The following is a 9972-nucleotide window of genomic DNA, read 5'->3' as shown; positions in this document are numbered from 1 at the left end:
TTGTGTGTACACAAACTTCCAGCAGGGTGACAGGTGACAATGATTGACTGCATGGGTGGGTACTCCAATGAATGCTGAAGTGGGGATAATACATGCATAAGGTGCATGAAAGGGAACATGGTTGTCTGAGACAAAGCCAATTAGTCAATTGTGTCTACGTTAAGGGTAACTGTGTGGCAGGATATGGTGGCACAGCTATCGCAGGCTAGGTTTCCACTTGGGGGTGGGGATTCAATCAGAGTCCATAGGCGTGGCCTACTATCTTACGATTATTGCTAAAGGCACAGTAATTGACCTACATGATGAAGTTTGGAATACTTTCCTCTCAGAAGCAAAAAATCCCTAGTTAAATCTGCTAAAGAAGTTGTTAAGGCTCTTTGAGTGTTGTCTCTGTGTGTGTCTGTGCTTGTGTGTGTGTTTGTGTGTTTTTTTCAAAGCTAGCAGTGAGAGGCCAAGCAAAGCACTGCAAGGCAACATAAATGATTTAAGACCCAACAATTTTGCCAGGGAAACATTCAAGACGGAGTCTAATCCTTTAATCTAACCCCAGTCCCTTTAAAAGCTTTGAGCTAGGAGTTGACTCAGCATGTCAGTGCCAAGAAGATCCATTGACCCTGAGTTCAGTGCTGAGAAATTGAGAAATGTTCTTTTTAATGTCTATTCAATAAATACAACATCCACCTTGCGCGGGGCTGCACAATCCACTTCAAATCCATTATGGGATGTTCTTGTGGGCTGACAAGTTGTCCTGAGACAACAGCGGCCACGGGATGAGGTTAACCCTTTCTGTGGAGTATAAATCATTACGACCACTGCCATGGCTGGCTCTCCTAAGACCTTGGAAAGGAGATGATATTTGCATTGATGTGAGGATCCTGTGGTGTGCGATTCCTTCCAGGCTAAGGTTATCTTTCTCAGAATGCATAAATTCATACACAGAGACCTACACGTAATAAACACACGAGGACAGTTTAAAAACAATGACAAAAAAAGACACCAAATTATATTTTTCCTTGTCATCGCCTTTGAGGGCAGAGTTGGGATTTCTATCACCTTATCTGTTATGGACCATCCCTACTGTGTTGTGTATGAATATTGCTGTCATACTTTATGGATTTCATATCAAGATGTGTATTCCGATAAGGAAGAGTTGTACTGATAATAGGTGAAAGGAGAAATCTAAGATACGTAGCCAAACCTGGAAATGAACTATTATAGATTTGTGCACATTTCAGTAGTTTATAAGGCAAATGGGAGAGAATAAGGAAAATCAGGACAATTCCAAAAAAAAAGTCTAATAGATAGTAACTTTCTTTCTATGTTGCCAGAGGGAAAGGTGACCTAAAAACAATTAAACTAACAGGTATTTCTAGAGATGGATCAAGCCAAGGCTAGATTCCTTGCAGTATAATAGCATATTCTTTTGTATGAAACCATTCACCTCACAACAAATGGGGTATGGGGCTGGATAAATATTTCTGGGGTGGTAGATTAGCTGATTGACTATGTGGAGTTATATTAACCAATTTAGGGTAATTGTCTAGCGTTTATCAAATGACCAATCACTTGTGGCATCCATTTATTAAACGAATGCTTTTTGAGTACCTGCTATCTATCAGGGACCCACTAAGACTTAAAGTAGAATTTTGGATATATGGGAAAAGACAGTCTTAGAATATGTGCAGCGTTGCTGAAAGTGCCTTCCTTGGAATCAGTTTTCATAACTCTTGTGTGGTTAGTTGTTGTTAGCTGCCATTGAGTTGATTCTGGCTTGTGGCAACCCCATATACAGCAGAACAAAGTGCTGCCAGGTCCTCTGTCAACCTCACAGTCATGAGCATGGTTGAGTACATCCTTGTGGCCACTGTCTAACCCATTTCCCTGAGGTTATCCCTTGCTCTTGCTGGCTCTCTACTTTGCCGAACAATTGTTGTGCTTCTCCAATGATTGATCCCTCCCATTGACGTGTCCAAAGCAAGCAAGTCAAACAATGTCCCGTTGTTATCCATAAGGCTTTCACTGGCCAGTTTTCAGAAGTAGAAGGCCAGGTTTTTCTTCCTAGTCTGTTTTAGTTTGGAAGCTCCATTGAAACCTGTTCCTGTGGCATAGCTTCCAGCATCACAACAACATGCATGTGCTCAGGTTATTCGACAAACTGACAGGCAGCTGGTGGTACACTCTTACAGATGTTTTTTAAAAAAGAGGTTCTATGGTAAATTCATGAGAAATATCATTGCTGATGTCAAATGGATCTTGGCTAAAAGCAGAGAATACCAATAAAACACAGATATCTGTGTTTTATCTGTGTTTTATTGACTATGCAAAGGCATTCGACTGTACAGATCATAACAAATTAGGGATAACATTACAAAGGATGGGAATTCCAGAACAATTAATTGTGCTCATGCAGGACCTATAAATGGATCAAGAGGCAGTTATTTGAACAGAACAAGGGGATACTGGATGGTTTAAAATTGGAAAAGGTATGTATGCTTCAGGTTTGTATCCTTTCACCATACCTATTTCAAACTGTATGCTGAGCAAATAATCTGAGGAACTGGACTGTATGAAGAAAAACAGGGCATCAGGATTGGAGGAAGACTCATTAAAGACCTGCAATATGCAGATGATACAACCTAGCATGCTGAAGGCTAAGAGGACTTGAAGCACTTACTGATGAAGATCAAAGACTGCAGCCTTCAGTATGGATTACACCTCAGCATAAAGAAAATAAAAATCTTCACAACTGGACCAATAATCAATCATGGGAAATGGAGAAAAGATTAAAATTGTCAAGGATTTCATTTTACTTGGATACACAATCAACACCCATGGAAGCAGCAGTCAAGAAATCAACAAATCTGCTGCAAAAGACCTATTTTAAAGTGTTAAAAAGCAAATATGTCATTCTGAGGACTAATGTGTGCCTGAGCAAACCGTGGTATTTTCAGCTGCCTCATATACACGTGAAAGATGGACAATGAAAAAGGAAGACCGAAGAAGCATTGATGCTTTTAAATTATATATTGAATATACCGTGGAATGCCAGAAGAACAAATAAATCTGTCTTGGAAGAAGTACAGCCAGGATGCTCCTTGGAAGTGAGGATGGTAAGGCTTCATCTCACGTACTTTGGACATGTTAACAGGAGGGACCAATCACTGGAGAAAGACATCACACTTGGTAGAAGGTCAGTGAAAAAGAGGAAGATTCCCAACAAGATGAACGACATAGTGGCTGCAATGATGGGTTCAAACCTAGCAACCATTGTGAGGATGGCTCAGGACGGGGTGACGTTTAGTTCTATGAGTCGGAACCGACTTGAGGACACCTAACAATATGGTGATATCAGTTTGAGAAACACTAATCAAAATGTAGAGGTTTTTTTTTTTTTTACCACAATCCTTCTCAATAATAAGCTTGTGTTGACTGTCAATCTCAAAAAAGGGGGTATAGCATGCAGTTTTGCCAACTTTTGATCATAAAGTTATCCTTTTTCCCTAAAGTACCCCTCAGAACCAGCATTCTGCAGAGCATACCTTGAAGAATGCTTGCCCGTTGAATTCAAGTAGGATGCCTTCTTCAAAGCAACTAGAAGAATTTCGCAGTCAACCTTGATTTTCTCTTTTGTGTTTGAGAAGGTGCTAGCAATTTGCTTCAGTGGACTCTGAGGAGGCCAGATTTATGCCTCTCAACAGTAAAGTGACTCCAATGTACAGACTGCTGGTGCTGAGAAATGTCAGCTCTGGGAATCAGGGGAGGGTTTAAGCAGCCAGGGAATATCTCAGCAGAAAAGATGACTCCATGGCTCTGTCCTCCTCCATCCCTGCTATGATCCCTCCTGGGTCTGTTTAGATCAGGGACAGAGCTCTATGCCCAAAGCTTTGCTGCTTGCCTGCAGGTTGAGGGCGATTTCTCTCCCTGGTTTGTGCTTTTATATACCTCTCACTGTGCACCTTCACATCTGTGGTAGAGGGCATATTAATACCTGTTTACACTGACCTTTGCAGAGGGAAAAGGCATCCCCACTATCTTATTCTGATCACCCAGTGACCAGATGTGGGAGAGAATGGACATTCATTATATTCCATGTCCCGGGTATGGTGCTGGGCATTTTATAAATGGACCCATAAGACAGGAAGTATTGTCCTTATTTTACGATCAAGGAAACTTCAATAATTTGCTCAAGAATATGAAACTGGTAAATGGTAGAAATGGAATTGAATCTGGGTGGGTTTGATTCCAAAGCCCATTAGTGAATAAGATAGGTACATAGTGCTTTACAGGTGGCAAGGGGTTGCAATGCATTATTTTATTTGAATTCTGAGAAGTTCTATCAAATCTTATTTTGTATTAAAAAAATGGTGGGATTGCCACTTGCCCACACACAGCAAGTCAAATACTCAAAGGAAAATACTCAGTCTAAGCCTAGGCTAGGAATCTAGCCTCAAAATAAACGGTAACTTAGGGAATCTTAGGTTGTGCTTATAATAATAACTATCATTTGTAAATTCTTAATGGTTCAAAAACAGCATTGTCCCATTTAATCCTTGCAATAATTCTAAAAGTAGGTATTATTATCTGTTTGTTCCAAGTGACTATAAAGCCAAAAAAAAAAAAAAACAAACAACAAACAAACAAACAAAAATCCTGAGTATATGCAGTCTAGATAAAAATAATAGGTGTTCATTGACCCGAAGTTCCTGGGTAATGCAAACCTTTAATGTGCTGATAGGTTCCCGGTTCAAGTCCACCCCGAGGCACTTCAGGAGAATGCCTGTTGGTCTACTTCCAAAAAATCAGCCATTGAAAACTTTATGGAACACAGCTCTACTGTGACACACACGGCATCCCATGAGTCAGAACTGACTCGACAGCAACTGGTTTTTATTCATAGACTTGTTGCTACGGGCCAGGTACAATGGCACGAGTTTGGCAGATATGATCTTATTTAATCCTCGATAATCTTAGTCAGTAAAGGTCCCTGGGTTGTGCAAATGGTTTGTTCTAGTCTAGTAACAAAATGTTTGGCTGTTCCACTTTTCCAGGGATACACAGGAAGAAAGGCCTGGCCATCTGCTTCCCTAAGATTATAGCCAAGAAAACCCAGTGGAGCAGCTCTACTCTGAAGCACATGGCGTCACCATGAGTCAGAATGGACACAACAGCAACCATTTTTCTGTTTGTTTGCTTTTTTTGGTTTAATCTTATTGGGTAGGTCTTATCTATTATCACCTCCATTTTCCGGAACAGGAAACTGAGGCTTAGAAAGCCTAAGTAGGGAGTGTTGGTGTTGGTACTCAAACGCTCTTTGGATTCTAGAGTCTTGGCTTCAACCATAGAGCCTGCTGCCTCTCAAATTAAGCCTCCTCCTCAAGTCTTCCATTTCAGATTCCCATTTCCCGCCCAATAGAGTCATGAACTGTCAAAAGATACAGTTGTAAAGTGAATACGAATCAATAAACCGAATACTTTCCCTGTATAAAAAATCACGCGTGTGCACGTCAAAATACATGCATGCTTACGGTCGTAAACGTGAAGGCAGAATGCTGTTTGAACAGCTTGTTTATTTTGGAACTGCAAGGTGGAGGTTCACTGTATGTCCCTTTCCATGGCTTTGCTCCTGTTGTAGGGAAGTCCTGTCATAAGCCAATATCTTTCTATCTCAGTCCTGGTGAGTTTTTCCTGATTGATTAGGATGGAGTATCTGTCCCTCGATCGGAACTGCATATTGTGAATTGTGTGACAGCCCCGTGTATCAGCCTGGGCCTCCATCATGGCAGTAGCCAGAGTCCCAGATTGGATTGCGCTTGAACATTGACATTCTAGTATTGATGTTCACGAGACACCACGAGCTACTGTAACAATCTTTATTTTATCTGTGGCTTTTGCTCTCGGGCTTGGGTTGAGCCCCTACAGGGTTACTACGATAATCAACACCTCTAATTAGCACTTAGAAATGTCTGAATCCCAAGGCTGTCATTAGGAGACAAGCTTGGTGTGCAAAATACTGAAGCTCCTGCATTTCCCAGCAAAATCTTCCTCCCAAGCCTGTGTCATGGACTGTGCTTTCAACTCTGCTGGCAGGAGGCCTCTCCCTCCCGGCTCTCCTTGTTTAGCAAGAGCTGAATTCAGGGGATGAGGCCTGCCTGGGTGATTGGGAGCTAGAAATTAGACCCCATGTCGCACGGCTGATTCTTTGTGCTCAGGAAGGCAGGTCCCTAACTCGGGCTTACCACCAGCCCTCCACAGCAGTGATGATGGTGAGTGCAGTGATCAGTGCAACGGAACACGAGCCTGTCTCTCCATTCCTCCATCTAATTTCCCTTTTACAAATGGGATGGGGGAGAAATAGCTGTTTACTCGCTCATACCTTTGTACTCAGCAGGCCCAGGGGACCACCGTGAGAGACAATCTCTCCAGTCTATTCACCCTCCCGCCCCTTTCCCCAGCAGGGAGCCAAGTGATGAGAGTGGCAGGAGAGTTACACAGTGGGGGTCTTCTGCAGGGAGGGAAATGATCCATTGGCCAAGGGTACCCTGGTGCACTGGAGAGCAGGCTGGCTGTTTATTCTCCACAAACCGTCACCAAGTCAAACGTAAGCTAATGCAGGTCACAATTGATTGCTGTTATAGGGTCGCTATGAGTAGGAATCGACTCGATGGCACTGGGTTTGGTTTGGTTTTGGTTATCATTGTGGCTGTTACTGATAGGAACACAAACTCTAGAGCAATGAGACAGAGTACCAGGACACCCAGCTGCAGCAGATGCTGTTGACTGCCTCTTCTAAACACCTTCTTCTCTATAACCAGTTGACACCATATCATCCATCCACCTGTTCAGTTTTGGGGGGAATCGCCTTAGATAACTTTATTTATTTTGAAGGGCAGGCCAAGGGCAGAGGATGGTAGAAAACAGAACAGGGCTAGGGATGGTGAGGAGGGCCTCAACAACTTGTGAGAAGACCATGTTATATCTACTCCCATCTTCACCTCCTCCACCATCCTCAGGTTCTGAAACCAGAATGGAATGGATTCCCCAGAGCCAGATCCGGGGCAAAGCCATGTGCATAGAAAAGAGGCTGGACAAGTCAGCTGCGACATTTATAACACTACCTGTAGGGGTAGGGGCAAAGCCATGTGCGTAGAAAAGAGGCTGGACAAGCCAGCTGCGACATTTATAACACTACCTGTAGGGGTAGGGGTAGATGACTTAGAGTGTAGTCTGCTCTTAGCTGCTGACAGAGAAAGTTGTTTGAATGTTCTGGTCCTTATTTTCCCACTCAAATGAGATGACAATATTTACCCCCCAAAGATGAAGGCAAGGGACCTCTGAAGTTTCCTTCCAGGTGAACAATATAGGCTTTGGTGCTATCTCTTCAATCTTTTCTGACAAAATTGGCCTCACTACCCTCCCTTTGGTTACCTAGTATGTAAACTAAAGCTCAATCTGGTGGCTGCTCACTCTTCCGTATATACTTGTGCAGCTCTTAGTTAACAAGGATGAAAAGTGACCAGGCGCTACTAGCCAGTAACCAGCTTATTTTGTTATTCCTCCCTAGGAAACAAAACACATTTTAACTGAATTCGATTACCCTGGTGATATTTTAACTCAAAGGAATAAATAGCTAATGGTACTATTTCAAACCTCCCCTTATGAAGGGAATAAGGTTCATAATCAAATTCAGCCCTTGAGCACCTGATGTGTGTAAAAAGAATGGTTCCAGGTAGCTTTGTAGACACTATTTTATTTAATATAATTTAACTCTCAAAATAAAAGCTTGCAATTATTATTCTACATATTTTATACATTAGAAAACTGAACCATAGAGAGTAGAACTTGCTCAAAGTCATACAGGGTGGCTTTAGAATTGGGGTGCTTTTTTTTTTTTGAGTTCCTGCTCATGCCAGCCTGGAGTTCCTTTTTTTGAACCTTCTACGTGAAAGTTTACACAGCAAAATAGTTTCCCATTCAACATTCATACATAAATTTTTCGGCAACATTGGTTGCTGTCTTCACAATGTGTCAATACTCTCCCATTTCTACCCTGCCTTCCCTGCTTCCATCCCCCCAGTCTCCCTGCCCCTCCTTGCCTTCTCATCTTTGCTTGCCTATTTGGTCTTGTATAGTTGATTGTTCTAAAGAGCATATTCCTCATGGATGTTATTGTTTATTTATAGGCCAGTCTATTATTGGGCTGAAAAGAGACCTCCAGGAGTGGCTTCAGTTCCAGGTTAAAACAGTGTCTTAGGGTAATTGCTACAGGGGGTCCTCCAGTCTCTATCAGCACAGTAAGTCTGGTCATTTTTAGGAATTTGACTTTTGTTCTACATTTTTCTCTCATTCTAACTGGGACCGTCTTCTGTGTCCATGGTCAGAGTGGTGGGTAGTCGTAGCTGGGCACCATCTAGTTCTTCTGGTCTCAGGCTAGAGGAGGCTGAGGTTCATGTGGGCAGTTAGTCCTGTGGACTAAGTGCTTCCTTGAATCTTTGGTTTCCTTCATTCTCCTTTTCTCCAGATGGGATGAGACTGATAGTTGTATCTTAAATGGCTGCTTGCAAGCTTTTAAGACCCCAGACACTACTCATCAAACTGGGATGTGGAACATTATCTTTAAAAATTATGTTATGCCAATTGACCTAATGTCCCCTATGACTATGATCCTTAGTCTTCAAGGCCAGTACTCAGTCCCATGAGGAATTTGGATATGTCTAAGGAGTTTCCATAACTGTGCTCTCTAGGTGCTCTATTGTATGTATGAATATATATGCAGCACTTATAGCTACGTATATACAAATACCTGCACCTACACCTATATATGCACACACATGTGCTCCCGTACACTCTCCCACACCTAATAGCATACATATCTACCTATGTAACCACTCACAAATTTTTGGTTGTTATTACTGTTGTTGCAGCATTGTATATGTGATAGCATTTACCATGCCAAAAAACAAAAAAATTAAAAAAAACAAACCTGTTGCCATCGAATCAATTTTGACTCATAGGGACCCTATAGGACAGAGTAGAATTGCCCCATAGGGTTTCTAAGGAGTAGCTAGTGGATTCGAGCTGCTGACCTTTTGGTTAGCAGCCGTAGCTCTCAACCACTGCGTAGTTGTTCTTTATTCTTGCGTATGTTTCCGTGTCTTCATTTCCCTTGGTCACATTGTGCTGACTTCCTCCGTGTTGTGTGTTGTCTTTTCCTTCACCAGAATTAACACATGCCTACTAGTAAGTGATTATCCCTCCCTCCCCTTCCCATTCTTGGTAGCCATCAAAGAACTTTGCTTTCTGTGAGTAAACCTATTCTTGAGTTTTTATAAAAGTTCTATCATACAATATTTGTTCTTCTGTGATTGACTTATTTCACTCAACATAATGTCTGCCAGATTCATCTATGTTATAAGATATTTTGTGGATTCATCATTTTTTTTTTTTTTTTTTTTTGCTGCTTGGTATTCCTTTGTATTACACCATTGTTTTTTTAATCCATTCATCTGTTGATGGGCACTTAAGTTGGTTCCAGCTTTTTGCTATTGTGAATAATGCTGCAGTGAACATGGGTGTGTGTATGTCTATTCATGTCACTGCTCTTATTTCTCTAGGATATATACCTAGTAGTGGGCGTGCTGGATCATATAGTATTCCTATTTCTAGCTTTTTGAAGGAGAGCTCTACTGTTTTTCATAGTGGTTGTACCATTTTACAAACCTTTACTAGCAGTGTATAAGGATTCCAATCTCCCTACAACCTTGCCAGCATTTGTTGTTTTCTGTTTTTTTGATCAGTGTCATTGTTGCAGGGGTGAGATGGTATCTCATTGTAGTTTAAATTTGCATCTCTCTAATAACATCGATATCCTAGGCATTAGTGAGCTGAAATGGACTGGTATTGGCCATTTTGAATCATTTAGTCTACTATGCTGGGAATGACAACTTGAAGAGGAATGGTGTTGGATTCATCGTC

The sequence above is a fragment of the Loxodonta africana genome, chromosome 3, assembly GCF_030014295.1.
Source record: "Loxodonta africana isolate mLoxAfr1 chromosome 3, mLoxAfr1.hap2, whole genome shotgun sequence".
Taxonomy (NCBI): domain Eukaryota; kingdom Metazoa; phylum Chordata; class Mammalia; order Proboscidea; family Elephantidae; genus Loxodonta; species Loxodonta africana.
Note: the sequence above shows the minus strand (reverse complement) of the source record.